Genomic DNA, 17,572 nt, shown 5'->3' on the forward strand with positions numbered 1-17,572 from the left:
TGCAGAAGGAACCAACTCTTTCGAGGAGGGTACGTCTTAATACTAGCCACTTCGCATTGAAGCTCCTGGAGATGGTGTCACGACTATTGCTACTGCCAATGACCTTACGGTAAAACTTGTAGAGGAGCAGGTTTTGAAGGCTCCAGGGGGAGCTAAGTCAACTGTAGCCTATTTGATAGCTATTGAGGATGACACCTGTTGAGGAGTAGGTTTAGATGATGGGGTGGCTGCTGGCACAGGGACAGAGGAGGGGGATCCGCTTGCTTTTGAAGAGGGGATGAAGTGCACATGAACCACCTGCCTTGGGGGCCCTCCACATTCTTTAGCCTCTGTCTCAATTGATAAGGCCGCGAAAGGAGCCTAGAGTGTAGGGGCAGTCGAGCGGCCATGTCCTACAGATAGCCCGGCAGAGGCCATCCCTATGTCCACCCACCTTAAAGTTGGGGGAGCTCGAGCAAAGGCTCTGGAGTGGGTGGCTGAGTCCCTGAGGCGCTTCTTCTCCGAGTTGTCTCCTTGTTCTTTGACCTACCTTTTCCCTTTGTTGTTTGTTTGTCTTTTTCTTGACCCTTTTTGCCTTTACTATGGTGGGTTGTAGGGAGCAAATCTGTTGGTCGACTTCATAGTGAGTAGCTAAGAGGCGGTCAAAGTGGAGAAGCGGGAACTCTATTCCTTGGTGTAGGAGGCCCTCCATTGTGCAAGGGAGGGAGGGAGGAGAAGAGGCACCTGGAGGTGGAGTTGGCAACTACCTTGGCCCAAGAGTCAGTTGGCAACTTGCTTACCTTGGTGAAGGCCCTAGAACAGTTGCTTGGTTAGCTTCTGGCAGAGAGCGTGGAGCTGAGGGGCTGCAGAGACTCTGATGCCCAAATTGCTGGAGGGAGAGCGCTCATCCCTTTTGGCTGATTTGAAGGAGCGAGAAGCCTCACTGTTGACTCACTCAAAAATGAGTAGCACTAAAGCTATCCCAAGTGCAGGAGGATGTCGTGTAATAATTAGGAATAAATTCCTAGATTGTTTCCTCAGGAAAAGTTGCTTAAAAATCAAATTCGTTGAAAAGGGTGAAAAACTTCACAAAGAGAAAATAAAATGATGGTATGTGCAATGGATGGAAAATAAAATGATGGTATGTGCAATGTTTGTAAATTTTGATTGTCGGATTGGAATGTAAAGGACTAATAGATTAAACTCAGAAATTAATAAAACTAAATTAAGAATTAAACTAAATTAGAAAGTAATTGACAAAACATGCACTGAAATTGAAAAGCCCCAAAATCAATGTTCTAGGGTTCATCATTGTATTCAAATAACAAATTCTCAAATTAAACCACCGTAATTGTAATGACTATTAAAATGAAAGCTTAACGAAACGATAAAAAATAAATAACATGAATTAAATAAATAACAAATAAATTACTCAAACGTCTAAATCAAAATTCTCCAAAATAATTCAGAAACTCAAAACTTAAATGAAATAGTAAGTAGGGAATTGAAAAGATCAAGCCAATTGAATGGAGATGAAGATTTGAAGCGGTGGAGGAGGTTGAGCTGCAGTGGCAATTGGACCCCTCAAGGAGTTCTTCAATCTGCTGCAGTGTGAGCGAATGATCCAGTGGAAATTGTGTAGCTGCGTGAATGATTGATTGTATGAATCCTCCTCTCTGAATCTGAATGAAAATCAATGGAAAAAATGAATTCTCAGTGTTTCTCTACTCAAAACCGAGTTTTCCCCCAGCCAAGACTCAGCCATAAGATGTAAAAAAATCATTTATATACTCTGACGGTGGAATAAACCCTGATCTGTAAAATACGATATTCGCTCGAGCGGAGTGTCGAGTGAATATCGAGCGTTTGATTCTGCCTAAGTTCGCTTGAGCGGCCTGTCGAGCGAACATCGAGCGTTCGACTCTGACTAAGTTCGCTTTGAGCGGCCTGTCGAGCGAACATCGAGCTTTCGACTCTGCCTGAATTCGCTCGAGCGGCCAAATGCCTCCGCTCGAGCGATCTCTTTTCCCGCAACTCGCTCAAGCTCACTGTTGAGTGGAAGTCGAGCGTCTGAATTTGCCTGACTTCGCTCGAGCGGCCAAAAGCCGCTGCTCGAGCGATATGTACCATAAACTATATTAATTAACAGTTGATAAAATTAGAGCAGAAATTCATGCTTTTAATCAATTAAAATCACAACTTTGATTTATTCATTTTTCCATATAAAACCAATGATAAAGTAATGAAAGAATTAATATATATTGGTTCCAAAAGCATTAAAAATGAAATAATTCAGCTCAATCACACCCCCCAACTAGCATTTTGCTAATCTTTGAGCAAAATAGTAAAAATTAATTGAGATGAATATTGCCATAAAGATCGAAATTCAAACAAAAACAATCAAACACAATTCTGAATTCTCACAAAAGTGACATGTTACTACTCAACCCCCAAGGGTTATACCCACCAAGACTATCTCAACAATCTTTCACATAGAATTAAGGCAAATGTCTCAGAACTCAAATGTGTGTGTGGAGCTAGACCGGTTGTGTGTTCCTCATTACTAGCCATGATTTGCCATAGAATTTTTCAACCTTAAGATTAATCATTGCTGATTCTAACTACCTCAAAGCTCAGGGGTCTAGCAGTTTTCACACCAGCTCTGTTTTTAAAGGTTGGAAACTCAACCCCCAAAGTTTTGGGTAACTGTTTCTAGCCCTTTTTACTTAGGAAAGTTCACTAAGTTGCCTTTATTCCTTCTCTCTCTCTCTCTCTCTCTCTCTCTCTCTCTCTCTCTCTCTCTCTCTCTCTCTCTCTCTTTTTCTTTTTGTTTTTTTTTTTCTTTTCTTCTTTTCTTTTCATTCTAATCTTTTCAAATCATTTTCCTTTTTTTTTTTTTGACATGGCTCGGTAGTCCTGCAGTTTACTTCTCCAGTGTTAAATCAATAAATGGTAAATAAGGAACACTACAAGCGTAAGCATGTGCAAAATATCCTTCAAAATTTGCCTTTCGTTTTATAAATATTTTATCAAGTTTCATCTCAATAAGCATAACATCCCGGTGTTTCAAGCCACATATCAACAAAATATGATGCATCAAAAATCATGCTTTATGTTTAAACTTGAAAATAAATCTTCACAAATGATCCCGCTCAACTACTCTACCAAGATGCTCAAATTTCACAAATCTTATTTATTTATTTATTATTATTATTATTTTTAAAACTGTGCACACATGCTACCCCCAACTAGTGAGAGACATAGTCCTCAATGAGTCGAACGAAAGAAAAGAAAGTGCACAGAACTAAGCAAGCAAAACAAACAATCAACATGAAATATAAAATCAAAACAAAAGAACAATTAAAAACAAAGCAAGTAAAGAAAACTGTAAAGAAAGAGAAGCAAATCAAAACACTTCCCTAGGGTCTTGCACAAGCAAGATCTCTTCATGTGGATCAAAGACCTTCAAAAATGACTTTAGACGTTGTCCGTTGACAGTGAAGCTATTACCATTTTTCGGATTGACAATGTCTACCGCACCATGAGGATGAACGGTCTTTACAATGTACGGCCCACTTCATCGGGATTTCAACTTTCCAGAAAAAATGTGCAAGTGAGAGTTGTAAAAAACTTCCTGGCCAAGTGTGAAATGCTTTGGATGAATTTTCTGATCATGCAGAATTTTCATGCGTTCCTTTGCAATCTGAGCGTTGTCATAAGCATTCCGACGAGCTTCATCCAATTCATTGATCTGCAATTTTTTCAACCCTGAAGCTTCATCAAGTGACATGTTAACATGTTTTATGGCCCAAAGAGCTCGATCCTGAATATCAACAGGTAAATGACAAGCTTTACCATAAACTAATCGATAAGGAGACATCCCTAGATTTGTTTTAAAAGCTGTCCTATAAGCCCACAAAGCATCAAGAAGTTTAACCGACCAATCTTTCCTATTAGGCTTGATGGTTTTCTCTAAAATAATTTTTATCTCTCTGTTTTCCAATTCAGTTTGCCCATTTGTTTGAGGGTGATAAGGGGTAGAAACTCTGTGTGTAATACCATATTTCTTCACAAGTGTAGAAAATGGTTTGTTGCAAAAATGAGAACTCCCATCACTTATAATAATTTTTGGCATGCCAAAACGAGCAAATAAAGATTGCAAAAATTTCAGGACAACATGATGGTCATTTGTCTTGCAAGCAATGGCCTCCACCTATTTTGAAACATAATCCACAGCCAAAAGAATATATGTGTTTCCAAAAGAAACTGGAAAAGGTCCCATGAAGTCTATTCCCCAACAATAAAAAATTTCTAAAGTCAGAATAGGGGAAAGAGGCATCATGTCTCTTTTGCTAATGGATCCCAATTTTTGACAAGGCTCACAAGCCTTGCAAAAATTATAAGCATCTTTAAACATGGAAGGCTAGTAAAAACTGCTTTGCAAAATTTTTGAAACTGTTTTCTTTGCTGAAAAATGACCACCACATGCACCCATATGACAAAATCACAAAATCGAAGAAAACTCATCATCAGGAATGCATCTTCGAATCAATTGGTCCGAACAATATTTAAAAAGATATGGATCATCAAAATAAAAGTGTCGTACCTCAGAGAGAAACCGACGCTTATCTTGGGTGGACCATTCAGAAGGCTTTCACTCAGTCACCAGATAATTGACAATATCAGCATACCAGGGAGCTTTATCAACCACAAACAGCTGCTCATCCGGGAAACTATCATCAAGAGGAAGGCTGACATTTGAAGAAGGAGATGATGACAATCTAGAGAGGTGGTCAGCTACCACGTTTTCAACTCATTTCTTGTCCTTAATGTTGATATTGAACTCTTGAAGTAATAGAATCTAGCGAATCAAGCGTGGTTTTGCATCTTTCTTAGCCAACAAATACTTAAGAGCAGAGTGGTCAGTGAAAATAGTAACAGGAGAACCAAGAATATAAGTCCGAAATTTATCAAGTGCAAAAACCACTACAAGCAATTCTTTTTCAGTAGTGGTATAATTTTTCTAGGCATCATTCAAGGTTCTACTAGCATAATAAATCACAAATGGCCTATTATCCACTCGCTGCCCCAAAACAGCTCCTAAGGCATAGTCACTAACATCTGTCATAATCTCAAAGGGAAGGTCCCACTGCGGAGGTTGCACAATAGGGGCAGTGGTAAGCGACTTTTTCAGGGTATCAAAAGCTTTTTAGCACTCATCAGTTCAAACAAATTCAATATCATTTTGTAAAAGAGTGCACAAAGGTTTTGCAATAGAACTAAGCCCTTGAATAAACCGCCAAAAACCAACATGACCAAGAAAAGAACGAATATCCCTAACCGTCCTAGGAATAGGAAGTTTAGATATTAATTCAATCTTTGCCTTGTCAACCTTTATACCCTCAGAAGAAACAATATGCCCCAATACAATGCCCTGAATGACCATAAATTGGCATTTCTCCTAATTAAGTAAAAGATTTTTTTCCTCACATCTCTGGAGAATACGTGCCAAATTATGCAAACAACTCTCAAAGGATTTTTCAAAAACAGAGAAATCATCCATGAATATTTCACAAATATCATCAATCATGTTAGAAAAAATACTCATCATGCATCTCTGAAAAGTAGTTGGAGCATTACACAAACCAAAAGACATTCTAGTAAAAGCAAAAGTGCCAAAAGGACAGATGAAAGTGGTTTTCTCCTGATCCTTAGGCGCTACAACAATTTGATAATAACCAGAATAGCCATCTAAGAAACAATAATATGCATTACTAGCCACTTTTTCCAAAATTTGATCCAAGAATGGTAAAGGAAAATGATCTTTCCTACTGGCTGAATTAAGTTTTCTATAGTCAATGCACATTCTCCAGCCAGTAACCATTCTAGTTGGAATCAACTCATTTTTATCATTTTTTATGATAGTCAAACCAGATTTTTTTGGTACCACTTGAGTTGGACTTACCCACTTACTGTCTGAGATGGGATAAATGATACCCAGTGCGAGTAGCTTAAGCACTTCCTCTTTCACAACTTCCTTTATGATAGGATTGAGCTTACGTTCAGCATCATGAACTGGTCTAGCATCGTCTTCAAGATGGATTCTGTGGGTACAAACAGCGGCATCAATGCCTTTGATGTCAGCTATTGTCCAACCAATTGCACCTCGATACTTCCTTAATACTTCAATCAATTGGGCTTCATCCTTCTGATTTAGCTTTGAGGAAATCACCACCAGAAAAGTGCCTTCTTCAAGACCAAGGAACACATACTTTAAATCTTGAGGAAGTGGTTTCAGCTTCAACTGGGAAACTTCTTCCTCTGAAGATTTAAGCATGTAGCATGTCTGGTGGTGGTAGAGCTTCAAACTGTGGTTTCTATCTTGCTCCCGCAAATTGTACTTCAAGTGGTAATGAAGAATCTGCAAAACAATAAAAAAAATCAAAGTCATCTTTATTGATATGATCAATTTTCTCATCAAGTAAAAATTCAGGTGTTTGAAAAATATAATCATCATCAGAGAAGGGAGAAGTTGAGCAAATAAAATCTGTTGGTGTCAAACTCTCCACAGCATTCAAATCACTTGTGTCATCAAAATGTGCTGGCATCTTGTAAGCATTGAAAACGTTCAACTCAAGTGCCATGTTCCCAAAGGTAAGCTTCAAAACTCCACTTCTGCAATTGATCAATGCATTTGATGTAGCTAGAAATGGTCTTCCTAGGATGACAGGAGCTTGATAAATAGTAGAGACCGGCTGCTGCATGTCAAGAACCACAAAATCCACTGGGTAGTAGAATTTGTCCACCTGGACCAACACGTCCTCTACGATACCCCTCGGTACCTTAACTGATCTGTCAGCCAGCTGTAGCATGATGGAGGTCTTTTTCAGCTCACCCAATCCCAACTGCTCATATATTGAGAACGGTAGCAAGTTCACACTACTCCCCAAATCAAGTAAAGCTCTCCCAATGCGTGATTCACCAATCATAATGGAAATGTTGGGAGAACCGGGATCTCCAAACTTTTGAGGAGTCTCGTTCAATATCAATGCACTAACTTGCTCTGTTAGAAAAGCTTTCTTCTTCACATTCAGCTTCCTCTTCACTATGCACAAGTCCTTCAAAAATTTTGCATATGAAGGCACTTGTTGTATGGCATCCAAGAGTGGAATGTTGATCTTCACTTGCTTAAAAATCTCTTGAATCTCCGTGTGATACTTGCTCTTTTGGCCAGCTGCCAATCTCTGAGGATAGGGAACCACAGGTTGGTATCCCTTACTAGTCTCAACATCTACACTCACAGGCTTCTTCAGCTCTGGTCTTAGTACCTCTGGTTCTTTCTCAACTTCATCATTCTCTGTTACATCTTCAGGTGTAGGACCAACTACCTGTGTGTCTATAGGCATCTCTGGTTGGGGAACTTCCTTCCCACTTCTCAAAGTAAGAACTGCCTTTGCTGTCTTAATAACATCCCCTGAGACATTATGCACTTGCTATTGTTGCTGTCTGTATACTTGAGGATTAGGCTGAGGCTGTGCTGGAAATTTCCCTTTCTCTAGGGTGCTCAAGGTTGTGCTCATCTTATTAATAGTGCCTCGCAACTCATTTATGGCCTGAGTGTTCTGATTATTTGTGGTGGCCTGAATTTGCATGAATTGCTGAAGTGTATTGGCCATCTGAGCCATACTGTCATTTAGAGTCTTCTTTGCAGATGATGAAGGCTGAGAACTCTGTGTAGCTACATGAGGCTGAAATCCAGGAGGAGGATAGCTCTGAGGATTCTGATATGGCGGATACTGGTGCTGAGGAGCACCCTGATTAAATGGCTGCTGCTGAGGTGGTGGGGACTGACCAGGCTGATCATTTCTCCATGAGAAATTTGGGTGATTCCTCCACCCCGGATTATATGTGTTGGAGAAAGGCTGATTCTGTGCTCTATTAACCCAGTTAGCTGATTGCATCTGCTCAGACCCACCTTCTTGAAATACTGGCATAATCGGGCAGTCTTGGGTCTTATGGTTTCAATCAGCACATATAGAAAATGCCTCTACTACTTTCATAGCCTTCACTTTTTCCATTTCCATGACCTCCAGTCTTCTAGTCAATGCAGCTATTCGGGCTTGAATATCAGTGTCTTCTCTAAGCTCATATCTACCCCCTCCAGAAATAGCCCTCAGTGGCTGTGCTGCTAATGGAACTCGATCATTACGAGTGTTCCACTGTTGTGCACTCTCAGCAAGGTAGTCAAAAAATGATAGTGTTTCATCAGGTTCCTTGCTGAAGAACTTCCCATTGCACATTGTCTGAACAAATTGCTTGCATTCTGGAGTGAGACCAGTGTAAAAATAGCTCACCAACCTCCAAGATTCAAAACCATGATGTGGACAAATGTTCACCAAATCTTTAAATTTTTCCCAACTGGCCTGAAAGGTCTCATCGCGTCTTTGATTGAACTGGCTGCTTTGCTCTTGCAAAAATTGAGTTCTCTGAAAAGGAAAATTTTTTTGTAAGAATTCACGCTGCATATCAGACTAACTAGAAATAGAATTAGGTCTCAAAGAATTAAACCAAATCTTCGCTTTATCCTTGAAAGAGAAAGGAAAAAAACGAAGTCTAATGAATTCATCAGTAACAGCCCTAGTGATAAAAGTAGTGCAAGCCAACTCAAAATCTTTCAAGTGCTAGTAAGGACTCTCAGAATCCATCCCGTGGAACTGAGGTATCACTGACATCATGCCATGCTTAATAGAGAAATTAGATGCATTTTCAGGTAAAACTATGCATGAAGGTGTAGTGGTGCGAGTGGGTTGCAAATGATCCTTAAGAGTGCGTGGTGCAGGTGCAACTATGTTTTTTGGTTCAATTTCAATTTCCTCACCTGGCTCACTAATAGAAAAGATAGAAGAGCTATCTATCTCCAAACTGTGTATACTACTCTCAACACTCGATGTGACTCTAAGCAACCTATTTGAACTGTCCCTCACCCATGACATGAAACATCAATTTAAAGAGCATAATAAAATAAATGAGTTTAAATTTAAGCTAAAATACTTTCCCCAGCAACGGCGCCAAAAACTTGACTCACTCAAAAATGAGTAGTACTAAAGCTATCCCAAGTGCAGGAGGATGTCGTGTAATAATTAGGAATAAATTCCTAAGTCGTCTCCTGAAGGAAAGTTGCTTAAAAATCAAACTCGTTGAAAAGGGTGAAAAACTTCACAAAGAGAAAATAAAATGATGGTATGTGCAATGGATGGAAAAGGGTACTAGTCATGGACTAGATTCATGTTTGTAGATTTTGATTGTCGGATTGGAATGTAAAGGACTAATAGATTAAACTCAGAAATTAATAAAACTAAATTAAGAATTAAACTAAATTAGGAAGTAATTGACAAAACATGCACTGAAATTGAAAAGCCCCAAAATCAATGTTCTAGGGTTCATCATTGTATTCAAATCACAAATTCTCAAATTAAACCACCGTAATTGTAATGACTATTAAAATGAAAGCTTAACGAAACGATAAAAAATAAATAAACATGAATTAAATGAATAACAAATAAATTACTCAAACGTCTAAATCAAAATTCTTCAAAATAATTCAGAAACTCAAAACTTAAATGAAATAGTAAGTAGGGAATTGAAAAGATCAAGCCAATTGAATGGAGATGAAGATTTGAAGCGGTGGAGGAGGCTGAGCTGCAGTGGCAATTGGACCCCTCAAGGAGTTCTTCAATCTGCTGCAGTGTGAGCGAATGATTCAGTGGAAATTGTGTAGCTGCGTGAATGATTGATTGTATGAATCCTCCTCTCCGAATCTGAATGAAAATTAATGGAAAAAATGAATTCTTAGTGTTTCTCTACTCAAAACCGAGTTTTCCCCCAGCCAAGAGTCAGCCATAAGATGTAAAAAAATCATTTATATACTCTGACGGCAGAATAAACCCTGATCTGTAAAATACGATATTCGCTCGAGCGGAGTGTCGAGCGAACATCTAGCGTTCGACTCTGCTTGAATTCGCTCGAGTGGCCAAATGCCTCCGCTCGAGCGATCTCTTTTCCTGCAACTCGCTCGAGCCCACTGTTGAGCGGAAGTCGAGTGTTTGAATCTGCCTGACTTCGCTCGAGTGGCGGCTTCTGTCCGCCGCTCGAGCGATATGTACCATAAACTATATTAATCAATAGTTGATAAAATTAGAGCAGAAACTCATGCTTTTAATCAATTAAAATCACAATTTTGATTTATTCATTTTTTCATATAAAACCAATGATAAAGTAATGAAAGAATTAATATATATTGGTTCCAAAAGCATTAAAAATGCAATAATTTAGCTCAATCAACTGTCGGCTACTCAAATCATGATTGAGCATGAGAAGATGAGGGCTGAGGAGGCATCGAAGGAGTTAAAGGAATCGCAAAGAAGGGTAACCCCTTAGGAAATGGTTATTGACGACTTGCAGAGTGACATGACCCAGGTGCAAGATGTCGTTTCCCACCTAAGCGAGCAATTGGGATTGGCCCACTTTGTCTATGACTAGGCTTGGGCACATGGGTACATTGAAGGCCTTAAGAAGATGTAGGATTATGTCATTCTGAACCATCAAGCGAGCTATTGGGCGCTTGAGGCACATTTGAGAGCCCCCAACATCAACTAGCTTCTTTTCGACCCCGATGCCCTTGAGCACGGTTGCAAATTAGGCTGAGAGATGATGATCAATGCTTTCCCTCTGGATGCCGAAGCTCCTGCGATTAATCTTAAGGGTGCTGGGGTGGACCCTAATATTTCTAAGACCAACCCCACTGGGCATATAGTAGACCTTGATGCTCCAAAAGTTGGCCCCGCTGAGTTTGAGGAGGATCTCGATGCCCCTCTTGCTTGATTTTGTATTAATGCCTTGATGTAATAATTTTTTTTCCAGCTTTCCCCCTTGTACAAACTTTGATTATCAGTAAACATGCATTTTTCTTCTTTGCTTTGCCTTGTATTTTGCTTCGTGGTTTTTCCTTCTTTACCTCTTTGCTAGTTGGCCTGATGAGACAAGGGCTGAGGCATACCCGTGGGGATGTGGTACTTGCCTTTCCTTGCCGGCCCCTTTATAAGCTTGTTCCCTTTATTTTCTTCAGCTTATACTTTGCGTGTACATATCCTTAGTAGGTCGAGTTGTGTTGAGAGGAGACTGGGTTCCCTCTCTACTGGGGGAAAGGCTAGGCGGGCTTGGGCTGTCCCTTCGTATGCAAGGAGTGCACATGGGTGCGGCCATGTCAATTGTGTAAGGACGTAGCTAGGTTAGCCCTTCGGGCACTTAAAAGGTTGGGCGGTCCCTAACCTTTCCCGTTCGTTGGCCCAACCAAATGGCTAGGCACGACATGAGTCTCTAGAGGAGATTGTGCAATGTATTTAGGCTGATCCCTTATTAAGTAGTGTTACGCAGTCGAGGGATTGATCCTGCACTTCGTTGTGAGGCAGGTTGGGCCACCTTAAGGCTGGACCAACCTATCGATTCTCAACGAGAAGATAAGCAGGGAATGCTTGTCTATATTGCAAATTGTCAAATTAATTAGTGTGAACAACTCCTAAGTTTTATTGACTTGGGTAGAGCCACTATCGTGCACCTTAGGCTCGCGGTGTTTTACTGTAGGAGATGGCGCCCTTGGGTTACGTTGGGTAATCAAAGGGTGGAAACCCTACCCTGCCGAGGGAGGGGTAGGGCACCTCAAGCCATGTCCTCCCCTTTGGTCTCCTAGGGGAGGTAATTTGTCGGACTGTTGAGAAGCTAATTCACTCTTTGCCGTGATGGGGGCTGAGCGACTTGTTAAGGCCAAGCTCACCTTGGGTTATGTTGGGCCATCAAGGGACTGAGCTTGCACTTCGCCATGAGGCAAGCTAGGCCACCTTGGGGTTGGATTGGCCTGTTGGTCCTTAATGTAAAGGTAGGTAGGAGTTGCTTGCTCGAACTGCGAGAGTCAACTTGGCTAGTTTAAATAACTTCCAAAATTTTGGATACCTAAGCTGTTTTGTTGAGGAGTGGCGAAGGTCGGGGGTGTTGCATTGTGGGAGATGGCATTTCAGAGTTATGTTGGGTAGTCGAAAGACTAATCCACACTCTAACAAGGGAGGGGTAACGATGCCTTAGGCCATGCCCTCTCATTTTGTCCCCCGGGGAGATAATCTGTCGGATGTCTGAGGAGCTAGTCTGCACTTCGCTGTGATGGGGATGGGGAAAGCTACTTGGGTAACCAAGAGGCTAGACCCGCTCTCCTCCATGGGGAGGTCAAGCCACCTAGGGGGCTGGTTTTGCTTATTGACCCTCATAGGGAGGTAGGTTGTTCGGGCACTTTTGGACTTACTCTCATCCGTTAGCATCACAGGGAAGGTATGTGAGAGTCAGATTGGTGTTAATCCCACTCTTCTTAGTGGTAGAGGTTGGGGTAAGTTGTCAGGTGACTGGAGGGCCAGACCTGCTCTCCCTTGCGGGAGGGATAAGATGTTCTTAGGCCCATCTCACCCTTTGGAGCCCCACAAAGAGGTAAGTTATCAGGTAGTCTAGGACTAGACCCGCTCCCATCAGGTGATGCCCATGAGGAAGGTAAGTTGTTGGGCAACTGAAATTCTAGGACTGGCTCACACTTCGTAGTTGGAGGGAACAAGCAGCCTTCGGCTTTACACCCATCCCTTTGGTATCTCGCAGGTTAGCTATCCTTCATGGTGGTGACTGGGGGTGCTTGACCCACCTGTTGACCCTCGCAGAGAGGTAGGTTGTTTGGGCAGTTTTGTGAATGTTCTTGCTCTCATCCGTTACCATCACAAGAAAGGTAAGTGAGGGATAGGCTAGTGTTAATCCCACTCTTCATCACAGCAGATGTTGGGGTAAATTATTAGGTGGCCAAAGGGCCTGACTCGCTCTTCCTTGCGGGAGGGAGAAAATGGCCTTAAGGCTATTCTTACCCTTTGGTGCCCACAAGAAGGTAAGTATCTGGTAGTTTGAGATTGAACCCGCTCTTGGCTATTGACACTCATGAGGAAGGTAAGTTGACAGGCAGCCGAAGGTTGGCCCACACTCCATTGTACGGAGGTAAGTTATCGTTGGGGATTTCGTTGATGGAGATATCGAATTCACACATTTTGTTCATGAAAACTTCTTTCTTTCATTAATAAAGTTTATACAACAAACAAAAACAAATTACAAGTTTACAAGACTCCCAAGAGTGAGGCAGTTTTCTCCCATTGTTCTTCTCTATATACGCCCTCCACTCCTCCCCTAGCCCTATAGGTGGTCTCGTCGATGAAGAGTAGCAATGGCTTTATGTGAGGTGCATGTCTAACTTTCCCCCTTGACCTCCTCACTCATGGCTTCATCTTTTTAATGGGTTGGCGGGAGCGCCGTGTGTACTCAGCCAGCTCTTGGCTTTAGTTCCTACTCATAGAATTCTCACGCTAGGACCTGTTCTCTCTGGATCTCCCCTACTCCCTGAGAAGTTGGGAACTTCATCTTCAGGTGGTAGGTGGAGGTGATCACTGTCAGGTTGTTGAGGGTTGGTCGACCAATTATGGCATTATAAGATGATAGGGCCCTCACTACCAGGAAGTCGACCATGACAGAGGTCGTGCAGGGGGCATTGCTCGCCAGGATGGATAGTGTGATGGTCCAAACTGGTTGAACTGTCTCCTTAGAGAAGCCTTTGAGTGGCATTAGAGCTGGTTGGAGTTGGGAGGCAACTCATCTTGCATGTTCTTCCTCTCTTCTTCCTTATTGTCGTCTCCCTCCTCTTGTCTAGATTCCTGGTATTCACTAGCGCTTGGATCTCCGTCATGTACTGAGTCTTGATTGTTGTCCTTGAGAGTCTTGTTCTCTTCGTGGAGGACATTCATCTTGTTAGTCAGCCTTTCTATGAGTTGCTCTATTGTAGCTATTCTGGCCTCCATGTTTGCTGACGCTACCTTTTCTTAGTCTCGAAGCTAAGAATGGGCATACAAAAGACACATTAAATTTTTTTAGATCCCACAAACGGTGCCATTATTGATGTCATGCTTCATACACCTATGGACTGGCCTCTCAATAGTCTAGGTCCTGACCGCCCAACCAAAGGGAAATATGAGGAAATGATGATGAAAATGGGCAGCTTGTCATCAGTGGACTAGCTATTCGTCAACATGGATTTGCCATATAGCGCAAAGCTGATGGCGGTTCCACTACCTCCAAAATTTTGGGTCCCTCTATGGAGGTGTATGATGGGACTTGAGACCCAGTTGAGCATTTTGAAATATTTAAGGCACATTTGACCCAACATGGGTTCCTTGGGGAAATGGCTTGCAGGGTTTTCCCGTTAACCTTAAGGAGATTATCAAGGACATTGTTTTATTTCTTGACACCTGGCTCCATAGAAAACTTTGAAGAATTGACCTGTTTGTTCCTCACTTGGCTAGTAGGAGGAGAAGGTGCCCTGCAACATTCCTTCTTGCCATCAAGTAGAGGGAAGACAAAGTTTGAAAGCCTACCTGGTCAGGTTTAACAAAGAATGCATGACAGTAGAGGACTAGGATGAAAAGATTATCCTGCCAGCACTCCTGGAGGGAGTATGGCCCTGATCCATGTTCATGACATAGTTCGCAAAGAGAACCTCCATAACCCTATAGGAGTTCATGGACTAGTTAGAAAACTTCATCAATTTTGAGGACACACTCAGTGCCCTAGACAAACCAAGGAGAAAGGAACTAGAGTGAGTAGACCGAAAGGGAAAGGCCCTGACTAAAGGCCCTTCCCGTGAAAAAGCTGAATGGAAGATGTGCGAGGCAAGAAAGGAGGAGCCTTCGTCAAGGAAAATGGCATATTGGCATGAGATCTCAGTGTTCACCATCCAAAGGGAAGAGCGCTGGCTTGCTTAGGAGGACGACCTGATGACACATTGCTAGTGCACCTACCACTAGTCAACCTCCCACAAAGGGAGAATGTCGTTCGCATTGGATAGATTGAATGGCACTAAGGTACCCCCCATTTCGAAGAGAAAAGCAGGTATGTAGGGGGCGGTCTTGAGAAAGAAGCCTTTAGAGGGGTTATCGGCAATGGTGGGTAGAGAGCCCAAGGAGGAGGGAGGTCGAGCAAGAACCTCAGCACAGCCCAAGTAGCAACTACACCTGGAGATGCCCCTAATGGGGGAAATCAGAATGATAGTAAGGTGTTTTGCTAGTGGAGGAGTAACCTTGTCCAGAAGAAAGGCACACACCAGGGAGGCTCGTTACTGAGAAGTCTACTCGGCCCTGTACAGCCCCACCAAGTATAGAAGGGGTGAACCCGCCCTCGTGATCTCCTTTAAGGAAGATGATGAGGAAGGAGTCCTCTACCTACACGAAGACGTGTTGGTGGTGACTATGCAAACTGCCAACTTCACCACTAGAAGGATTCTAATCGACAATGGTAACTTGGCAGACATCTTGTTTTGGGAAGCTTTTACCCTTATGGGGATAGATGGCCCTAATGCCACTCAAAGGCTTCCTGGGAGAGATGGTCCAACCGATTAGAGCGATTACCCGGTTTGTCTTCCTTGCGTGACCCCTATTATGGCCAACTTTTTGGTAGTAAGGGCCCCCTCCTCTTACAATGCCATCATCGGCTCGCTGACTCTTAACAAGTTAAAAGCAATCACCTCCACCTACCATTTGAAGGTATAATTTCCGACTACCCGTGGTATAGGGACAATCCACGGAGAACAAACCTTGGTGCATGAATGTTACATGAAGGAGTTGAAACCGAAGCCCAGCCGGATGACACATAGCACGAATATGTGCCTCTCATGAAACCGCAACGAGATTTTATCAGAAATGTGACTTGTCTCGATAGGAGGAGGGAAGAGGGGCGCATATAAGAAAAACAAAGAAGCAACCTAGTCCCACTTGCAATTTTATAAACTTCATTCTCTGATGTATAAACTCAACTAAATAAAAAATGCTAGTCTTTTTCAGGAATGAGCAAATCTCCATCAACAAATATCTCTTTCAACGTCGAATCTTCGCCTACTAATTACCTCCCCGCGGGACAACAAAGGGGTGTGTGTAATGTTGAAGGCTACTTTATCCCAGTGGCAGAGTGCAGGCCAACTTTTGGCTGCCCAAAAACTTACCTTCCTAGTGAGCGTCAATAGATGGGAGCGTGTTCAGTTAGACACACTGCCCGAATGTATTACCTCCACGTGAGGGCCAATAGGCGGGACTTACCTTGAGGTTGCTCGAACATATTACCTTATTCTGCCACGATGAAGAGTGGGCATGGCACTAGATTGTCCTTCACCTACCTTCCTTGAGCATCAATAGATGGGAGCGGGTCTAGTCAGACATACTGCCTAAACGAATTACTTCTACTATACGGTCAGCAGATGGGACTAGCCCTGGGCTAGCCTGACCTCCCCCTCGAAGGAAAGTGGGACCATCCTTGAGGTTGTTAGAATAGATTAACTCATCCTGCCATAGCAAAGAGTAATTTGGCTCTAAGGCTGTCGACTAATTACCTCCCCTGGGGGGACAAATGGGGAGAGCATGGTTTGGGGCACCTCTACCCCTCCTTCGGTGAAGTGCGGGCCTGTTCTCAACAGCCTGACAACTTACCTTTCTTGTGGCCATCGACCGACGGGAGCAGGTCCAATCATACATACTGCTCAAAAAAACTACGTACACATAAGGGTTAATAGGCTGGACTAACCCTGGGCTATCCCGACCTCCTCTGCAGAGGAGAGTGGGTTAGGCCCTGAGGCTGCCTGAACATTACCTCATCCCGCCATGATGAAGAGTAGGCATGGCATCAGCTTGGCCATCACCTACCTTCCCCGCAGTGTTGACGGATGGGAGCATGTCCAGTCAAGCACATTGCTCGAATGGATTACCTCCACACGAGGGTCAATAGGCAGGATTAGCCCCATGCTAACCTAACCTCCCCTGCAGTGGAGAGTGGGACCAGCCTTGAGGCTGTCCGAATATATTACCCCATCCCGCCACTACGATGAGTAATTCGGCTCTAAGGTTGTTGACTAATTACCTCCCCCAGGGGGAGAAATGGGGATAATGTGGTTTGAGGCTCCTCTACCCCTCCCTCGGTGAAGTGCAGGACAATCCCAAGTCTATTTAGTGCAAAGAAATTGTCTCCTTTAACGGCTTAAAGCTTCCCCGTACATTGGCCCGACAACCTAAGTTAGTAAGCTTCAATAATTGGTTTAACCTTTATAGCGTGCACAAGAGCTCGGCCCCCTTTTTCCAAGCACGAGGGTCAACAAGGCGAGTTTAGCTATACATGCCGCTTGACCTTCGTCACCATATCTGGGCAAGCTTGGATTCACATGTCACTCGGTGCCCTCTGGCTAAGCGTGAGGGTCAATTAGGTGAGTTTTACCATACATGCTACACAAACTCCACAAAGGATTTCTGGGTGAGCCCGGCTTCACATGCCGCTTGACCCACTCTCGCCACGTGTGAGGGTCAACGAGGTGAGTTCAACGAAAGTGCTGCTTGACCTTCGCAAAGGAGTTTTGGGCAAGCTTGGCCTCACATGCCGCCTGGCCCCTTTTGCCAAATGCAAGGGTCAACGAGAAGAGTTCAGCCTAAGTGCT

This window comes from Carya illinoinensis, chromosome 12 (genome assembly GCF_018687715.1).
Source record: "Carya illinoinensis cultivar Pawnee chromosome 12, C.illinoinensisPawnee_v1, whole genome shotgun sequence".
Lineage (NCBI taxonomy): Eukaryota > Viridiplantae > Streptophyta > Magnoliopsida > Fagales > Juglandaceae > Carya > Carya illinoinensis.